The 21,855-nt window shown below is 40.2% G+C and overlaps 1 protein-coding gene across 2 annotated transcripts in view; it reads right to left on the reverse strand.

Annotated features, from left to right (window-relative positions):
- The window catches only part of csgalnact1a (chondroitin sulfate N-acetylgalactosaminyltransferase 1a), a 451,987-nt gene that overhangs the window by 322,227 nt on the left and 107,905 nt on the right, over positions 1–21,855 (reverse strand). For both annotated transcript variants that reach the window (XM_039750360.1, XM_039750359.1), the window contains exon 2: positions 21,678–21,757. The gene's annotated coding sequence lies outside the window, so the exon portion shown is untranslated. The remainder of the gene's footprint in view (positions 1–21,677; positions 21,758–21,855) is intronic.

Genomic DNA, 21,855 nt, shown 5'->3' on the forward strand with positions numbered 1-21,855 from the left:
ATGTAAACCTGCAGCCATTATGGCCCTCCAGGGTCCAAGTTCTACACCCCTGAATGTTTCATACTCACTGAGAGTCTGGTGGTACTGGCAGTGATGACGGACTTGATTAGATTGAATTAGATTAGACAGAACTTTATTTGTCTACAGGGGGAAGACTGGCTTTTTACAGAAGCTTTTAAATAAGTGAATACACAAATAGGTAAATAAATAAATAAATATACACACTTTGGTCTGAACACACACCAGAATGAATACAAAGCAAGAAAATTAAAAAGAAAGAAAAGCCCTGACTTGGCAGTCCCAGTCCCAGTGAGGTGTTATGCAGGCATGTTGCTGTTGGTATAAAGGAGCCTCCGTTGTGTTTCTTGGCAAACTTCTACTGAATAATGCATTGACTGAAACTCCTCAGTGTTAGTGTGTCAGAGAGAGGATGTGTAGCATTGTTCATAACGGCACTCAGTTTTGTTTTAATTCTGCCACTACAGCCTTAAATCACCATCATGCTTTGTCCTCCTCCTTACAATGCCCACTGTTTAATACACAATGTAGGCACTGAACTGAGACCTATAGAGGCTGGTATATCAAAATCTGTACTTTTTGGACAAATCTGTACCAAATATAAGTGAACAAAATACTTCTCCCTTCATTAAACCTTTTTTCTTTTGGCAGCAGTCAGTCTCCCAGCTCCCACTAAAACTGAGCACAGTTAACTGGGAGGAGTCTGCACTTCATCAGACAACAGCTTTGAATAGCAACTTGAAATTGCAATGCATCAGTCTGTTGTATTGTCTGCATTATCTGTGCCAAGAGACTTGCCATCACAGAATGATGACAAGAAACTGGATGCATCAGTAAAAGCTGAAATGGCAGTGTTTAAGAGCAACGGCAAGCGCGGGCGTTGTTTAGAACAAGTGTATCAGTATCTGATGACTGTGCCACCTACTTCAATGGAGGCAAAGCGTGCTTTCTCAGTGGCTGGTGTACTCTGCACGAAGGTGCGCTCTCGCCTGGATGACCACGACACGTTGTGCTTTCTACGCTCTTATTACCGCAACTAACTAGATACATGTACTTATATGACGGCATGAACTGCTTGTAGATAAGGTTAGTCTTTTATTGGTGTCAACATATTGCAGTAGTTTTATTAAAAATAAGTCTCGGTCGTTCTAAAACCGTTCACATGTGAGATGCCCGTGCACTGTGTCATCCCCGGGAGCCCGGGATTCCCGGGAATGACATGCGGGATTCCCGAATTCCCGGGAATGGATTCCCTAGTCTATAGGCATTGAAGAAAATCTATGCATACAGACAAATAGAGATTGTGCAAATCAGAAGTGCCCAGGGCCTGGTTTAACACCCAGAACTCCAGGGTTGTGACAAAGTCTAATTCAGCTCAAATTATAAGCATCCCCTTGAATTAGAACCAAAAATATCAAAGGTTATCCTTATTAAAGCAGGCCATACTTTTCTGTGGAGAATTTAAAACGTATTTTCTTTCTGCACACAGAGCTTATGCTTACTGTATAACATTATGCCATTTGTCAAAGATGGAGCCCATCATTGAAAAAGCACAAAGTTTTGTTTGTCTTGCAGAAACAAATTCTCCCGTAAGCATACAGCAATTGTTCACAGCAAAGTAGGGAAAGAATCCTCTGATTTGGAATTAATTATATCATGAAACATCCAACTCTGCTTTTTTCCGGGTTTGTGACTCTTATTGAATAAAATTTAATTTTATTTGTCACACACAATTATAAGCACAGGACAATAAGCAGCTTAGTTGCTAAGGTCCAAGACTGTTGTATATAAAAATAATATAAAAGACAATAAACATAAATATGATTTTATAAATATCAATGAAAATCAAAATGTGTAATTACAGTATAAGTGTACAATGCTTTAATATTTGAAAAATGTATAAACTAGGACTGGGAAAGTTAACACGTTAATTTTTGAGATTAATGTGGCCAGTTTTAATGTGTTAAAAAATAATGTTGCTCCCAGGGCAGGCAACGAGGCGATCACCTCATACTGGCGTTCATTTTCTTGATTTATACGTAATGACACAGATGCAGGGGAGTGGGATGAAACGGGCCAGGCGGGCTAAGTTTTATGGCAGCCCTGGTGCAATGCTACAGAAAAGTCATGAAGATAAAAATTGTTTTTTTTTTTTATTTTACGTTTCTGTAAGAAAATCAAATCAATGTCATTCCACCTAAATGCTAATTAAGTTAAGTTATCTTTGAGTGGCACTAAAACCAAAATAAATCTCTAGTACCTCTGTATTAAACTTGCCAGTCTGCCAGCCAGCTTACAGTGCTGACTGCCCTAATATAATGATAAACTTCTACAAAATAGAAGTGTAATGATTATCCCTACCCATTATTCCAGTTTGCAGTATCTTCGCCAATTTATGCAAAGAAGGCATCATAACCATCCAAGTGATGCACGGTGTCAGTTTTTAGGTGAGATAGCAGATAGCAGCTTTTGCGTGCCAGAAGCAGAGGTGTACAAGCAGGGTTTCCAATGTTTTTTTTCTGCGTTTCATCTCGCAGGGCACCCTGGGTATCATCAAGAGGAGTCGCAGCACATGGCTTGATGGTAACTCTGGCCTGTACCAAGAACTGAGAAGAATGGCTATGAGGGCTCTGAGGAGGTATTTGTTAGGGGAATTTGTAAGCAAGTGACACACCATCTGTGGTCTAGCGACCCATGTTCTGCTTACAGAGGAATCAAAGCAATATGCACATCTGAATCTGTTCCTCGGAGAGTCGCAGTCAGGGCAGCTGATGGAACGGTCCTTACGGATGACACTGCAGTTGTGACCCGCTAGGCTGGCTACTTTAAGCAGCTGTTCAAAGCTGATCCTCCGGCTAGGACGTTGGATATCTCTGGGTCCATGATTCTAAAGGCTGATCCTGCAAGCTATGAACCAATAAATCTCACTGAGATTGCACTGGTGGTGACCCAGCTGAGTGGGGAAAAGGCTGCACAAATCTGTGGTATCCGGGGTGAACTTCTCCTGGTGGTAAGGCTGTCCACCTGGCATTGCAAGCAATCTTTGCTTCCATTTGGGAGACTGGCATCATCCCAACTGACTGGAAAATGGGACTTGTCTTCCCTATCTGGAAAGAGAAGGGTGATTGCCTGGAATGCAGAAATTACAGAGTTATAACACTGCTCTCTGTGCCTGGTAAGGTCCTTTCTAGGGTCGTCCTCAATAGGATCCGTGATAATTTGCTCACCTACCAGTAACCGGAACAGTCTGGTTTTACACCTAAGAAGTCTACGATCGACCGCATCCTGGCACTGAGGGTTCTCATGGAGCGCAAAAGTGAATATCAGCAGAGTTTCTTTGCAGCTTTGTCGATTTTCGTAAAGCATTTGACTCAGTTGATCGAGCTGCCTTGTTGGACATCCTGAGGGTTCGCGGGATCCCCTCGAGGTTGCTGGATATCATGAGCGGCCTGTACACTGGTACTGTGAGTGCAATGCAGAGTGAAGGCAGAACCTCTGTGTTTTTCCAAGTTGATTCTGGGGTTCGTCAGGGGTCTGTTCTTGTTCCTATTCTGTTCAGTGTTTGTATGGACTGGGTGTTGGGCAAGATTGTGGTGTCCAGTGGTTGTTGGGCATCTGTTGGTGAAGAAAGATTCACGGATCTTGACTTTGCTGAAGATGCTGTGATCTTCACTGAGTCAATGGAGGCTCTGATAGGGGCGCTTGAGAGACTGAGTGAAGAGTCTTGAGTGTCTGGGCTTATGATTGTCCTGATAAAAACCAACATCCAGGCCTTTAAGGACATCTTGGGCATTGCCATCAGCAGTGTGTCTGTTTGCGGAGAGAGTGTCAACCTTGCAGAGAGGTTTACTTACCTTGGTAGTGACATTCTTGTCTCTTTTGACTCTTCCTATGAAGTCAGTAGACAGATTGGGAGAGCACGTGGGTCGTGAGATCACTGGAAAGGGATGTGTCGCACTCCTGATATCTATGCAAAAGGACGAAGGTCCAAGTCTTTAGAGTTCTGGTGCTTCCTGTCTTGTTATATAGTTGTGAGACATGGATGCAATCCATTGACCTGAGATGAAAACTAGACTCCTTTGGTACTGTGTCTCTCCAGAAAATCCTTGGGAACCATTGGTTTGACTTTGTGTCGAATGAGTGGCTGCTCATGGAGTCCCGAATGAGGAACATTACCTGCATTGTGAGGGAGTGCCAGTTACGCCACTACAGCCATGTGGCACATTTCCCTGAGGGTGATCCAGCTCGTAGGATCCTCATTGTTGGAGACCTGAGTGGCTGGACCAGGCAAAGGGATCGCCCATGTAACACCTGGCTGCAGCAGATACAGCAGGGGTCTCCAACGTTTTTTTCCCCGAGAGCTACTTTTACAAAATGAAAATGGCTTACAGCTCCTCATGTTTTCTAACATTTATTCTCATAGCTTATTTCAACCCAAACAAACAGAATAAGCTTGTTTTGCCTGAACATTTACAAAATGTTGGTGTCCACAACAATTTTGCATTAAAGCATCACAAAAAATATTTAGTTCACCTGCAAGTGTATTTTGTTTGTTTGTATGCATTTTCTAGTGTATCTCACACTATTGAATTAAAACATGAATGCTGTCAAAATAAAACAATGGTATTCCAAATACACAGATATTACTTATTCATTTGTCATTTTGTCACATGTCACTTTATTCACATGTCCAGTTGTATGTGTGATGTGTTTTTTAGTTAGTCAGATGACTGGCACTGCATGGAGTCAACAAGAGAGGTAGGTGTATGGTGGAGTGGAGCCACTTAGGTTCACTCTTATGGAGTCATTTAAGTGTTCGTCTGTCAATCTTGTTCTGAACTTTGATCTCATGACATTCATGTCAGAAAAGGCCAACTCACAGAGGTATATAGACCGAAACAGAGCAGACATTTTCAGAGCTGCTGGGTGAAGATTCTTATAGTTATCTGGCTCTACTAAGCTCAAGAAATGCTGAGAATGCTGTTGAGACTTTAACTGCACATTATTGTGAAGGTTTACTAATGTATAATATATAAAATCCAAATTGTCTGTCTGTATATCTGTCCGCTTTTCATGAGAGAGCTACTTAACGGATTTAGATCGTTTTTTTTTTCTATAATTTGCTTGAACATTCCGGTTGATTTTGCGGCTTCTCTCATTTCACTATGTATCATAGTTCGTCTGTGGTACCAATTTATTTGCGCAAATCCAAGCTCGGGGTGGGGGGGCGTGTTCATTAACTCCACTTAGCTAGAGATCGAAAGAACAATTGAATTCAACTTTGTTTGATCTTTAAAATAAAGTGTTACTTAGGTCTTGATGAGTTTGAGTCCGGATATTCTCTTAAGTGTCTGCCACATTGAAAAGATAGATTGCAATTCAAATTGTGGATCGTGATTTTGTGTTAAAAGGATCGTAATATGATTTTTGGAAAGATCGCCCACCCCTAATTTGACTAATTAATTTTTCAAATTTTTGTAGGATTCATTAACCCTTTTGCGAGCTACTTTGAAAGGGGATGTGAGCTACCGGTAGCTCGTGAGTGAAATGTTGAAGACCCCAGAGATAGAAGAGTCATTTCCAGAGGGTGGGACTGGACCGCATGTCTACCTAGGGGGGTTGCCAATTGTGATCCCAAGCTGTTTCGTCGTGCAGTGGGTGCAGCAATGCACTGTACCAGTGCATGCTCTCCAACTTGACTTGACTTGCACACTTTTTGTACCCCAAAAAATCCCAAGGCACACCATGATTCTACCAACAACAAAAGCATTAAATGTCATACACGTGCTAAACTGTCTGAAAGGTCTTGATTACTGGATACATTGTTAAAAAAAAATCATTTTGGAGATTGGCACTCGCAGACACAGCATTTAGTGAGCTGCTGGCGAACATACACCGTGGCAAATGGACCCCCCGACATGTCTCCTGGCTGCTACAATGCAGTCTAAGTGCTGTCTCTGCAAAACGGCGATCACGGAGCTGTTTTTATGTTGTCTTCTCAATGTAGTCCCTTCGTCCTCAGATGGGTCTCGGCCACCAGCGGAGTGCGTTTCTCTCAGGTCAGGACCCAGGGGCACTACATTGTTATTTCCACGGTGCACCAGTTGAAAACCACTTGTGTATAGTATAATTATTATATCATTGATAGTGATGAACAACTGAGGATGGTATTTGCACAGTTTTAATACAATTTTATTGTATGCCCATTTAGGTGATGCTTAGCAGTCTTTAGCAGTACATACAAAATCTATAGTCGTTTCGATCATTTAGTTTTACTTAAATACGTCTGTGTCTCATATGCTATGCCAATTTGAGAATTAACACAAGATTTTTTTTTTGTTATTGTTTTTGTAGGTGCTTATAATATGTTGGCTTCGTTTTCTTATTACCTTCCTTTCAACTTGCCTTATAGGAAGACATTCAAATTGCTCAATTAGTATTTTGTTAAAAGCTCAGGTTCAATTGTTTTAAGTTTAAACTGTGCCATTATTTTTTTTTACATTTTTTGTGTTAATTCTACATTCATTTTGTGATTCACTGTGTATTTACTTTATGATTTAAGTACTTTTATAATTACAGGTTGTAATGTTAGATGCAAATAATCACAATTAATTACATACAATTATGCAATTAATTAGTTCAGTTTTTAATCAATTCCAAGCCCTAATATAAACACTAGGGTTTTGAAAGATTATAATCCGGAAAAATATAACTAGCAGATGGTTACTTGAAGCAAAAACTGAATAAGACAAATGAGAAGGTATCCAAAACACAAGGTCAAAACTAGAACCAGAAGTTGAAGTCAACACCGAGTTCAAAAAACGAGAAATGAAACCTGATGTTAGAGCCTGTCATAATTTAGGCTAAATAGCCTTTTCCTTTTAGAGAAGCCATATTGTGTACCGTTGTCGCAGTCACGTCCCGCGTTTCTAGGGGCATAGTCTCCAAGTTCCTGACCTTGACTTAATCAGTGAATGGTCAGCCTTTTGCTCTGAGACACATCCAATCTGCAGATAAAATTCTTATTTTCAATTTTACTTCTCATGTGATTGATTACTTTTCACATCTTGCCTTACTGCGTAGCACTTTGAGCTACATTGTTTGTATGAAAATGTGCTATATAAATAAATGTTGTTGTTATTTGACTTTGATTTTTGTTTCTTGTCTAGATTTCGGTCACTTCAATTTATTTTTATTTTCTTTTGTTTGCCTTTTGATTGCATCTTCTAGTTTTCTCAAGAAATTAGTTATCTGTTTTTCCTGCCAAGTCAGGACAGAGTGTTATCCACCAAAGAATGACGTGCAATATGGCCGCAGCTGTATTTATAGCATCACATCTTGTGATGTAAATAACACAATGATTGCGGCCACTTCATTAATTTAGCCAAATTGCACAAGCAAAGTAACAGATAGTGAATAAAGTACAATAATAACACTTTGGTTTTGGTACTGTAAAAATGCATCTATTACTCATTTACTCTTACTTAACACAACCTTAACAAAGTCTTCTTTTTGTCTTCAAATAAAAGGGAATTGAAAGGGGTGAAGACAAAAATATAACAATAAACTTTCTTTTTGCCCAGCCTGATTAAAAGCACTCTTTGTTGCTCTGTTTGTCATCATCATGTATACACACACACACTGTAGGCACTTTAACTTGTCTGACCTACTACCGTTTCTGATATTCTGTTGCATTCTTGTTGTCCCTAGTTAGGTACTGTAGGCAAATGCCAATTAAATATGGCTGTCACTTCATAAATAACTGTTTGAATTACACTGGACATGATGTATTGGCCCTTTAAACATACAAACGGGTGAATACAGGGATGGAGTATAGATGAATAATAAAAAAAAATGCATCTATGGAAATTATGAAAAAACAAATTTAAAAAATGGTGCACGCTACTAAAACAAAGGAACTTCTCCACACTGTATTCATTTATCTGAAAACAGCCCAGCCCCCAAATTTGACACAAATTCTTCAATGAAAAATCCTTGAAGAAATGCATTTTTTTAAAATGACCTTTGAGAGCTAAACATCAACTCAAACAAGATATCCCATAGTGACTCAATGGAACGTCTGTGTTATTTTTCTCACAGGACTGTGAAGAAGCTCAAAATTACACAAACACCTATTCATTATCTGAGCGCATGGCTGCAATGGACCTCAATCAAAGACAACTTGCACAACAGCACCCTGGATGTGATGCAGGCCCATCTAATAATCTTTGGGACACTTAAAACTTTGTTTCTTGGATGGGTCACAGTTAAGCAAGGCAGACTTCAGCCTGTTAAACACTGGTCATAATTCATCAGGTGTCTCCTCTCTTAGCGGCAAAATGACCCCCAGACTCACACTGTCCAAACAGACGAGCCCTTCTACACTTGGAGTCTTAGTGCTCTGCAACATCTAAGGTATAAGTATACAATGTGACATACTATGCCATTCAATGAAATGCCTGTCTCAACCGATAGGTTACATAAATTGCTTTATAAATTTCTATAACTACTATAAATACCTTTGGTTAATGGATGATTTCAGTTTAATAAAACATATAGATAGTGAAGTGAAAATGTAATGAGCAAAGAGATTTACTGTGTGTTTTGACCACGTGCCCAAATTCTCCCAAGCTACTCAGGCAGATGCTTAGGGTGTGTCCTTTTGATGCTGGCATACAAACATGGAGTTGACCATTAACATCGACAATTTAAGTGGTTGTCTAGGATGTGCCTCTCTAGCAGGGGCATATGGGCACCGAGCTGACCGTTAATATTTAGCACATTGGGAAGGCCACGGGCGATGTTTTATTCCAAAACTTAATTGGCGCCCTCACCTGGGGCAGTACCAGGTATCCTTGCTTGTGTTTCTCTAGTATGCAAATCCACAATATTGAACCATTCCACCAAATTCAGAACACATTTCCAATTTTAAAAGGAATGACCAAAGGCTATGTTTCATTTCAAAATGTAATTGATGACCTCTAATGGAAATTATTTTGATGCATTTTTTTTATGCATTTTAATGTATCTTCTTCTTTATAGATATCGTGGCGGACGGCCGGGGGCCTTGCCCGGTTGGGATGCCCTTCGGATGGAAGGACTGAGGGAGAGGACATGTCCACAGTAACACCTCCCCAGAACACGAGAGGGCAACCCCCCCGGATTCCAACAGGGTCATGGGCTTGAAGTATGGACGCTCAACCACCAGGGGGTGCCTGGACAGTCCCGGAGACCTGGACTGAAAGTGCTGCCAGAAGAGGATCCAGGTCCTATGCAGCACTTCCGCCACACTCGGGACTGCTTTTAGAAGAGGATCAGAATGCACCTGGAGCACTTCCAGGTGCACTATAAAGGAGGCCGCCTCACTCCGTTCGAAAAGCCATAGTCGGGAGGTCGAGGACAATGCTTGCTGGTAGGGGAGTGGAGGTGGCAGAGAACAGAAGAGAGAAAGAGAGAAAGAAAAGACAGAAAGATAGAAGGGCCTTAGCAGTATTGTTGTGCATCACAGAGTGTATTGTGTTCTGAAGTGGGGAGCGGGGAATAGAGCTGCCCCACAAAGAAAATGAAGAGTGTGCTGGTTTTACACTTGTGTGTTCTGCCTATCTGTGGGTTTGGGGAGCTGTACTTTCCAAGGCTTTCACAATATACATACTCGTATATTATAGAACCAAGGATTGTTATAGCCTCACTAAAATCATAGTGTAGGGAAATGTAGTAAGTTTTGTTCTTTGAGTTTCTAACTTTTCTAGTATTTCCTTAGTATATGATTCATTACGTATAAACTGTTGTTTCATATCCATGTCTATATAAGCCTAGGGATGTCTTTGTCTAGTCAGAGTGGCTCTAGTAGAAGAAGACTTCATTTGAAGTACTCCAATAGATCTATTGACTCCATATAGATAGATAGATAGATAGATAGATAGATAGATAGATAGATAGATAGATAGATAGATAGAGCTACATTCAATCTTTGGAGATTGAGAAAATCCAAAAGATACATCAGCACCTTGGTCCAGATCCTTTCTGTATTTCTTCTGAACTACACTCACCTATTCACTCTTTCTCTTCTTTCCAGCTTCCCACTTCCTCTGAAATCTCAGATCTCATCTGCAAATCCAAGTCATCTACTTGTCAGCTGGACCCCCTGCCTACATTTTTGGTTAAAGCCTGCCTCCCCTCTCTAGTCCGTCTTATTTCTGCCATCATTCACACTTCTCTTACTACTGGTATTATTCCCTCATCTTTCAAAACTGCAGCTATAACCCCAATATTAAAAAAACCTGGTTGTGATCCTACTAATTTCAATAATTTTCGCCCCATTTCTAACTTGCCCTTTATCTCCAAAATTCTTGAAAAAATAGTAGCTATCCAACTTCACACCCACTTGTCTCACAATAATTTATATGAGAAGTTCCAGTCTGGTTTTCACCCCCTTCATAGTACAGAAACAGCACTTGTTAAAATTACTAATGACCTCCTTATGGCTGCTGATTCTGGTCTAATCACTGTTCTCATCCTTCTTGATCTGAGTGCGGCCTTTGATACTATTTGTCATACCACTTTCCTTAATAGATTATCTTTGATTGGCATTACTCACACTCCTCTTACCTTTCAGGCCGCACTCAGTTCATACAGCTTAAAACTTTCACATCCCAACCCACCGCTGTTATTTCTGGTGTGCCCCAAGGCTCTGTCCTGGGGCCTCTTCTTTTTATTATTTACCTTCTTCCCTTTGGCAATATTTTTCAAATATAACATTAATTTTCACTGTTATGCTGATGACACCCAGCTCTACCTTGCTGGTAAACCCACCTCCTCTTTTCCACCACCCTCACTTATTGATTGCATTTCTGAAATTAAATCCTGGTTCTCTTCAAATTTTCTTAAATTAAACAGTGACAAAACTGAGGTTCTCCTCATTGGTTCAAAATCATCATTATCCAAAACCAATAATCTTTCTTTTATTATTGATAACTCTGTTGTTTCCCCATCATCTCAGGTCAAGAGTCTGGGTGTCATCCTCGACAGTACTCTATCTTTCCAATGTCACATTAATAACATCACCCGGTCTGCTTACTTCCACTTACATAATATTAATCGCATTCGTCCCTCCCTCACTCCTCATACCACTGCCATTCTTGTTCATAGTCTTGTCACTTCTCGGCTGGACTACTGCAATTCACTCCTCTTTGGTCTCCCTAATAAATCTCTTCACAAGCTTCAGTTAGTCCAGAATTCTGCAGCATGTATCATCACTGGAATCCCATCTTTTCACCATATTTCTCCGGTCTTGCAGCAGCTTCATTGGCTCCCGATCAAGTTTCGTATTGATTTTAAGATTCTGCTACTAACTTTTAAGGCCATCCATAACCTCGCACCTCCATATCTGTCTGACCTTCTACATGTTGCCATTCCATCCCATAACCTTAGATCCCCTTCCTCCACCCATCTGACCGTTCCTCCCTCCCGTCTAACCACCATGGGGAGCAGAGCTTTCAGCCGTTCTGCTCCCAAGCACTGGAACTCATTACCTGCGGATCTCCGAAATATCAAATCATATTCATCTTTCAAATGTAAACTTAAAACACATTTGTTTAAAATGTTTTTTTCTTCTTCCTCCTAATTATAGTGGTTTTGTTTGGTTTTAATTTTTAGATTTTCTGATGTTTTAAGTTGTTTATAATTGTGTTTTGTATTTATTTATTTATTTATTTGTTTGGTGTCCTTGAGTTCTCTGAAAGGCGCCTTGTATAAATAAAATGTATTATTATTATTATTAATCTTGTATTACTATTTATTTATTAGTAGTTTCGGCCTAGTAGGTCACCCCACTTGCGGCCAAAATCATGAAATTGTATAAATATGTAAAAGAAAAATGAATTATTATTTAACGGAGTAAAAATCATGAGATGAGAATAAAATATTTACTCTCTTACCGATTGGAGTTTTCCCGTTAAACTGAGGTCCACTATGCTCGATCGGTACTTATAAGAAACTAAATAAATGATCCATTCTTTTTAACTGACATTCTTAGAGATAAAAAAAACTTTTTTTTAAAAATTGACCAATTTAAATAACAGGAAAAATCACGGTGAAAAATAAAGTGGTATGCAGTGGCTCATCATAACTCGAACTTCAGCTAACTAGATCACTTAAATACAAACAACTTTCTTGATATTTTAGCTTATAATTTAAAAAACAGAATAAGAATCTGAAAATCTAACAACATCACATTAAAGTTCGATAAATTCTAAAAAGAATGATACCAAATATATACAGTATATATGTAGGTTTTAAAATAACCCCAATTTAAAGCGTGACCAAATACATGACATAAAAACGTCACATAAAATCGTTGAATAAAATCGCACACTTTTAGGCTTAGGATTTTATATATAAAAATACACAGTTATATTTTGTTCTGTACATTAGCACAATGAATTTTAAATGAAACAACTCAGATGCAGTTGAAGTGCAGACTTTCAGCTTTAATTCAGTGGGTTGAACAAAACGATTGCATAAAAATGTGAGGCAACTAAAGCATTTTTTTAACACAATCCCTTCATTTCAGGGGCTCAAAAGTAATTGGACAATTGACTCAAAGGCTATTTCATGGGCAGGTGTGTTGAAGTCCATCGTTATGTATTTATCAATTAAGTAGATAAAAGGCCTGGAGTTGATTTGAGGTGTGGTGCTTGCATGTGCAAGATTTTGCTGTGAACAGACACCATGCGGTCAAAGGAGTGCTCCATGCAGGTGAAAGAAGCCATCCTTAAGCTGCAAAACAGAAAAACCCATCCCAGAAATTGCTACAATATTACGAGTGGCAAAATCTACAGTTTGGTACATCCTGAGAAAGAAAGCAAGCACTGGTGAACTCAGCAATGCAAAAAGACCTGGACGTCCATAGAAGACAACAGTGGTGGATGATCGCAGAATCATTTCCATGGTGAAGAGAAACCCCTTCACAACAGCCAACAAGTGAACAACACTCTCCAGGGGGTAGACGTATCGATATCCAAGTCTACCATAAAGAGAAGACTGCATGAAAGTAAATACAGAGGGTGCACTGCAAGGTGCAAGCCACTCATAAGCCTCAAGAATAGAAAGGCTAGATTGGACTTTGCTAAAGAACATCTAAAAAAGCCAGCACAGTTCTGGAAAAACATTCTTTGGACAGATGAAACCAAGATCAACCTCTACCAGAATGATGGCAAGAAAAAAGTATGGAGAAGGCGTGGAACAGCTCATTATCCAAAGCATACCACATCATCTGTAAAACACGGTGGAGGCAGTGTGATGGCTTGGGTGTGCATGGCTGCCAGTGGCACTGGGACACTAGTGTTTATTGATGATGTGACACAGGACAGAAGCAGCCGAATGAATTCTGAGGTGTTCAGAGACATACTGTCTGCTCAAATCCAGCTAAATGCAGTCAAATTGATTGGGTGGCATTTCATGATACAGATGGACAATGACCCAAAACATACAGCCAAAGCAACCCAGGAGTTTATTAAAGCAAAGAAGTGGAAAATTTTGAATGGCCAAGTCAGTCACCTGATCTTAACCCAATTGAGCATGCATTTCACTTGTTGAAGACTAAACTTCGGACAGAAAGGCGCACAAACAAACAGCAACTGAAAGTCACTGCAGTAAAGGCCTGGCAGAGCATTAAAAGGAGGAAACCCAGCATCTGGTGATGTCCATGAGTTCAAGACTACAGGCTGTCATTGCCAGCAAAGGGTTTTCAACCAAGTATTAGAAATGAACATTTTATTTCCAGTTATTTAATTTGTCAAATTACTTTTGAGCCTCTGAAATAAAGGGATTGTGTTAAAAAAATGATTTAGTTGCCTCACATTTTTATCCAATTTTTGTTCAACCCACTGAATTAAAGCTGAAAGTCTGCACTTCAACTGCATCTGAGTTGTTTCATTTAAAATTCATTGTGGTAATGTACAGAACAAAAATTAGAAAAAAGTTGTCTCTGTCCAAATATTTATGAACCTAACTGTGTGTGTGTGTGTATATATATATATATATATACTAGGCTGACCGCTTTTAAGGCGACCGACTTTTAAGTTGACCACTTCTTAAGGCAATTCAATATGTAGATCAATTTGATATTTTACACAAACTCATTAATTTGGTTATATTGCATTTGAGCGGTATTACTTTAATACTCGTAGTTTCTGTTATTTTTGTGATGAAATTTAAACTTTTTTCTATATTGAGGTCGCCCTTTTGAACCCCCCTGATATTTACTAAGCGGCGAGGCATTTGTACTCCATCAACATTAATTATTTCCAGAGACATAATTTGTCTGTTTTTCCAGCGCATCGCGCACAAAAGCAAGGGAATGATGGGAGCACCAGAACTCTGCTCACATCATGTCGCTTCATACCGCAAGCTGCAAGTAGTAAGTCTGTGATAAGCGGAATACCACTAAACTTTCCACTCACGGGACGGAAGGACAATCCCGACCGCTTTTATATAGTAAGAAGGAAGAAGAAGATATCGCACAGTCTGGAGTACAAAATCCTCTTTTACCTGGAAAAACGAAACTACAAATCCCATCGTGCATTGCAAAATGGACGGGGCGTGTGTGAAACTCTGCACCTGCGTAGCACTCACGGGACGGAAGGACAATCCCGACCGCTTTTATATAGAAGGATAGTGACAGTAGATGGCGCTATATCAGCACTTAACCCAACACAGAGTATGCAGGAGTCACACTGATAAACAAATAAATGTTTTTATTTTCTTTTTTCACCTGTGGGTAACGTCTTCCCCAATCCCACAAGCTACAACACATCCAAAGTACAACATTGCACAATACTTTACTTTTACTCTTTTGTCTTTCTCTTCCGCAGCAAGCTTTGTCTCCCTCCTCCCGACTTTGGCTCACCGAGTAGTGACTGCTGGCTACTTTTATAACGCCCCCAGAAGTGCTCCAGGTGCACGTGGACCTTCTTCCGGCAGCACTTCTGGGTGTGGTGGAAAACCTACCCAAGAGGACTCAGCAGTTGTTGCGACACACCCTGGCGGCACCCCCGGATCCCAACAGAGCTTTAGATAACTCCAAATCCCATGAAGCCCCATGGGAATCCGAGGCACCACTGCAACCATGGGGGCTGCCATCTATCGTCCCGGGGGAGATATTGCTCTGCCCATGCTTGCTTCCCCAGTCTTCTCTATGAAGAGGCATCCTGGCTAGACAAGGACTCCAGCCGTCTGTGACAATATATATATATATATATATATATATATATATATATATATATATATATATATACTGTATATATATTAATATACAGTATAAATATATATATATATACTGTATATATATTAATATACAGTATACACTTCAGACTTCGTAACATTTCACAGCAGCCCCCAACCTACATACAATACAACTTATTTGTTTTTTATAGTACTTTTCACTGAGTGCACGCGTAGAGTGCTGTGAACAATACATGCATACTGTGAGTGCCATGAATGACAGATGGACATCCTGGCTGGACAACGGCATGACCGCCTACTGAGATGGAAAGTGCCAAAGAATGGACAAGCAGAAGCAAGAGGCCAGGAGCAGTTCCATTCTCCCAAAGGTTTGTTGGCAGTGGTCTTCTGGAGGCATCCCAGCTTGGAAACCTGCTACTGCTCCACCCCCAAGTAGGAATTTCCTATTGCTGTCTATCAGTCACAGACACTGAATGTTTCTCCCACTGCTCCATGCAGAATCCTTTCAGCTGTGTGATGCTGGAGGGCTGTCTTGCATGCAGAGCACGTTTCAAAACCTCCCCAAAGCATCTTGTTTGTGAATCAGATCCAGGGATTTGATTTGGCCATTCCAGAACCTTCCAATGCTTTCATTTCAGCCATTCTTAGGTGGATTCACAGTACAGGTATATTTAGGGTCACTGTTATGTTTCAAGGTCCACTTTCAGCTGGGGTTCAATTTTTTTGACCTTTTTTTGATCTCATGTTATTCTCAGACCTCTTCTGGTACAATAAAGAATTTGTAATGGATTCTAATGGGATGGGGAGGAGCTGAGCAGTCTTTTGAAGTGGTACCCCTGAAGATTTTGTTTGTATTTTGATTTCTTTCTATGCACCCAGTACAACTGATCAAATCATCAGAATGCCATTTAGGGAATTAAAACAATTCTATATTTAAGGACTCTTTTTTCTTTTAGTTACATATCTGTCTTATGTAAGTGTGCATTATTTATGTTTTGTTTAATATTATTCATTGTTATTCTTATCTAATTTTAATGTGTTTTTCTTTGCATGTAACTACTTCTTTGACATCCTGTAAAGCACTTCGAGTTTCCAACTTTGTATGAAAATGTGATTTACAATTGAAATAAATGCTGCTGCTATTGTTGTTGTTTCAGAAAATGGAAAACATGCTATACTCCTTAACGGCAATGAACCTGGACTCAAGTCTGCCTGATCCTTAGGGCCGCAGCACTAACCATAGTGCTACTGTGCTGCCCGTATCTATCTATAATCTTTATTTATTTATTTACCGTGTACTCTGTAGTTTGCATGTGTAGGCTGCGGTAACTCTGCAATATTCGTTTGGGATAAATCAAACACCTACCCAAAGCTTTGATATAAATCTTCTTTAAAAATGTTTTAAACTGTACCCACATATGAATGACAAACATTATTTATTGTACCCTCAGGCCTCTGTTGGCTGTTTGTTAGTTTCACAGGCTCTGACACAAAGTAAAACGATCTGCAAGTGTGGTGTACACTGTGCTAGTAAAGCAGACGAAGGCTAAACATCTCCATGTGGCAAGTCTGCTTAACCTTATGACACTTCATGTTTAGCATCTTCTTTGCACAGTAGTACAGCTTTCAAAACCTGTTTATCTGCTTTTCTTCAAGCTCAGTTACATGAGCTAATAAAAACTGCCTCCATTCAATGGGTTTTATTTTATATGGAATATTTTGGTAGGCTCCAGTTCTCTGTAAACCTGAAATGGATATGTAGCTTTAAAAATAGATTTACAGATAGAATGAACAAGTTGAATTCCAAAAGCTACTGACTATGAGATCACCAGGAGACCACAGGGTGAACAAAGGCAGGACTCCATTTTAACCATCCATTAACGACATGGTCTTCTCACCATCACCAGCTGAATCTGCATCAGTGCAGGCCTCACATAACCTAGATTGCCATGGAGGCCATAAAAATCCCTTTATTTCTGATGGTGCAATACAGATGACATTTTAAAATGACGCTTTGGTAAAAACAGTGGGCAATGTCATTGCCTGTTTTGTTTGCTAAAGGAATATACTGATACTAGCTGTGCTACCTATACCCATGCAAAACGGCTTGAAATCTAAGTAATCAATATAAAACTCTTTTTTTTATTATATGGGTTGCATATTTGATCTGGTATAAGAATATGCACTTGATCCCTTACCCTTGTGGCAGCCTTTTCCTCACTGAATTCATTCCTCATTGAATAAATTTGGCATTGGTTTCTTCCAGCCAACTCACCTTAACATTGGACTCATTCTTAGAGACTTAAAAACTGATTCTATACTGTATATAAGGACTGTACTTTTCTATTAATGATAGATAGATAGAAGCCCCCCTGGGTTGCAGCAGCACAGTTTGGCACAGCGCTGTTCAGTACCATGGGTTTCCACCACACTTGGGAGTACTTCCAGATGATGCTGATTGGCTCCCAGGTGCAGCATAAAAGGGACCACCTCTGTTCACTTGGGAAGACAGGGTTAGGAAGAAGAGGACATAGTTTGCTAGAGGAAGAGTAAAAGCAAAAGGAGTGAGAAGACAGAGAGAGAAGAGACAAAGTGCCAAGTGCTGTCTAATTGACTTGTGCTATATACTGTGCTGAGCAGGTGGGAAGCAAAAGGGAAGCGTTTCCCACATCTAAATAAATACATTTGTTCTGTTGGACTTGTGCTTGTTGTGTTGGGTATTTGGGGGACTGGTACGCCCCACGTTGGCCACAATATATATTTTACATACATATATATATATATATATATATATACATATATATATATATATACATATATATATATATATACATATATATATATACACATACATATATATATGTATAATATATATACTGTAAAAGGCGCTATATAGTGCCCGACCCGGCACACACTACGCAGAGGCACGTGTACAAAACACACAGGCTTTTATTTTTTCTTCACCCGTAGGCGCACGCCTTCCCCGTGACCCACAGGTAATACACAGTCCCAAAGCACTATAAATCCCACCCAACAACTCTTTCTGGCACCACCACTCCTCCCAGGTAACCTCGTCCTCTTCCTCCCGATTCTGGCCAAGAATGAAGGGAGGTTGGCCCGCTTTATAGCCCACCCGGAAGTGCTCCAGGTGCCTGACCAGCTGGTCTTAATTGCACCTCCGGGTGGGGCTGGTAAGTCATCCAATGTGGCGGCTGGCTCTCCGCAGCACCCCCTAACAGCCACCCCATCTCCCAACCGGGCTGTGGTGGACTCCATGTCCCATGGAGCCACGCGGGAGACTGAGGAAGGACCCACGGCCAGGGAGGCTGCCCCTAGGCGTCCCGGGTGAGGCATTGCACTGTCCATGGTGGCTCCCCCGGGACGTATGCAGCAGAGGTGTCCCGGCCGGGCATGGGACCCGGCTGTCCGTCACAATATATATATATATATATATATACTGTAATCTTTGAGAGGCGGCAATGGCTTCTACACTAGGACAGACTAGCAGCCAGACATGAGTAAGGAAAAATGGGGCATTTTAGTGGTCAAGTTAACCAGCACAATACAGAAATTTTGACTGACTCTTAGGATATTAATGTAGTACAGTAAGATAATGAACCAGACATACCGTATATACAAGATAAGCTATTTCCCGCAAGATAATTGTTTCCACTCTGATTATTACTTGTCTCTGAAGCTCATTTCTGCTCACACACACAGACCCAAGGGCACTGTGATATACTGCAGGGTCAGATACTGTGTAACAAATGAAATACCTCACACAACAGTGATGAATGAACTCATAAACCTTGGAGTACATTATGACCCCAATGTAAAATCTGTGTGTGGGAACTTCTGTACTTCTGAAGTGCCTCAGGATGATGTTTACTATGAGAACTTCTGCTTCACAAATGGCTATACTTACACCCATCTTCAAGAACAGCAATGGGCTGTATTCACTTTTTATCTTAAATCTTATCCTGGATAGTTAATAGGGTATATAACAAACTGGTAAGGGTGCACAATTAATCATATATTAATCATGATTAAGATTACACCTGCTATGATATACTAATCTCAAAAAGTGCTGATTACCGCATTCCATTCAGTCCTCCTGCTTAGTCAGGATTCAAGGTTTCCCAGTTGCAGACTGCTCAGAGCAAAAGACAAGTTCACCAAGCACAAACGTGTTTACGAATTGGAGGCACTGACATCATATGAATAATTAAAGATGAATGTGCTCAATGCATTTTTAGGTGTCTGATTCCCTAACAAGATCTTTTACAAAGTCCAAGTTACTTTTTTGTAGTAGCCTCCAGAAAATTCAAAACGTAACGTTGACCTGCCATTTTTTATAAGCTATAATGCCAAAATGAATTGCCTATAATTTTGAATTATTTTGTTTTCGTTTGCAATGTTGTCGATCAAAAAAGCATACTATACAAACTGCTAACATCAATGCAACCGTGTAAAATTTAACCACCGTCCCAGTAATGTAAGGGTAGTGACACAGATAACCATTAATTACATATTTATGCTGTAACGGAGGCCCATATGCAGCAGGCTATAGAAAGCAAATTCAGATAAAAGAAGCAATTGCACTTAATTTATCAAAAGACAAGGCTTAAATTAAAATTGGTTTAATAAAAATTATCATCACTCTGCAACTGATACATCATCTCAGCAGTCATACCACATGCACTTCAGAAGAGGTCATCCACTTGAGGCTAAGCACGTTGGAGCCCAGCCAGTACTTGGATGGGAGACCAACCAGGAAAAATTTGGGCTGTTGGTGGAAGAGGTGTTGCCGAAGGCAAGAAGGGGGTGCTTACCCTGTGGTCTGAATGCCCCAGTGCAGCGATGCGGACACTGTGCTGTAAAAATGGCACAATCCTTCGAATGAGACATAAAATTGATCTCCTGACTCTCTGTGGTCAGAAAAGATCCCTTGGTATCTTTCTTAAACAGTACGGTGTATGAAAATGTCCTGGATAAATTGCCCACCACTGCCTAGTCATTCTGCCCCCCTAGCCATCACCTGTCTCTAATTGGCTAAATATCTCTCTCATCCATTCACTACCTTAAAACTAATGTGTGGTGAGTATACTGGAACAGGAATGGCTGTCGTCACTTCATCATGGTGGATGCTACACATTAGTGGTGGTTGAAGTGGCTCCCCAATCATTATGTGAAGTATTTTGAGTACTATGAAAAGGTGCTATATATATATATATATATATATATATAAAGAATTATTACTATCCCTTCTGCAATTATTTTTCCAAAGTTGCACTGTCTTTGCTTTATTCCAAATTGAAATAGGTCTGAAACAAATGTCACTTTATGCAACATAACTAACTGCCTTGTTGTTAAGTAGAACAATGGAAGCATGCATGCAAATAATGGATGCTGGTACTGAGGACGGTACTGATGCATACTGAAATAATGTCAACAGTTTAAGCTTCTCCTCCTTCTTTTGGCTGCTCCCATTTAGGGGCTGACATAGCGGATCATCCATCTCTATCAATCCCTGACTTCCACATCATTTTCTGCTACACCGACTGCCTTCATGTCCTCCCTAACCACATTCATAAACCTCCTTTCTAGCTTTCCTCTTTTCCTCTTGTCTGGTGGTTCCATCCTCAACATTCCTTTCCCAATGTACCCGTCATCTTTCCTCTGCATGTGTCCAAACCATCTCAATCTCGTCTCTCTCACTTGGTCACCAAATTGCCATATCTGTGTCCCTCTAATATAATCATTCCTAATCCTGTCTACCCTTGTTAATCTGAGCAAAAATCACAGCATCTTCAACTCTGCCACATCCAGCTCTTCCTCCTGTCCTCTTGTCAGTGCCACTGTCTCCAAACCATATAACATAGCTGGTCTCACTACTGTTTTATAGACTTTCCATTTCACTCTTCAACCATTGCATATCACATATTCAGATTCAGCGGGTTAGTCAATGGATGGATGGATGGATATTTTGCATAAAGTTTACGGTACAGTTCCTGTACACAAACATAGCCAGGGACCACAAGTGGCCCAGGGCCTACATCGTACAAGAATTTTCCTGAAAACAAACTTCATATGGTGTGAAAGCGATACTTGTCTGCTGTTTTTCTATTCTCCACGTGTTCCGATTTTCACCTACATCCATAACACAAGCTCATTAGGTTAGCCAGCAAAGCCAAATTGGCCTAAAACAAGTTTGGATGTGAATGTTTTTGTGGGCATCTGACCAGTACTGGACTGGTAGCCCTCCAAGGCTGGTTCCTACCTTGCCCTCTAAGATGCTGGATCACCTTCAAACCCTTATTTTTAGGCTAACACTTTACTGAAATAAGTGAGCTTGAGAATGGATGGAAACATAAATAGATTATTTTAGTTGGTATATAATAAAATATTACACTGACCTGTCATTTTTCAATACAGAGAAGATCTTGCCTGCCAGTAACATGTAAATCCAACCGAGCCAACAAACAGGGTCCACAATCTGTAAAAGAACAAAACAAGGCTGTGATCAAATGCAGCATACATTTCACATTCACCTCAACAAAGATCCAAGTTGACAGTCGTCAGGTCTGAGAGGTC

The sequence above is a fragment of the Polypterus senegalus genome, chromosome 4 (genome assembly GCF_016835505.1).
Source record: "Polypterus senegalus isolate Bchr_013 chromosome 4, ASM1683550v1, whole genome shotgun sequence".
NCBI lineage: Eukaryota > Metazoa > Chordata > Cladistia > Polypteriformes > Polypteridae > Polypterus > Polypterus senegalus.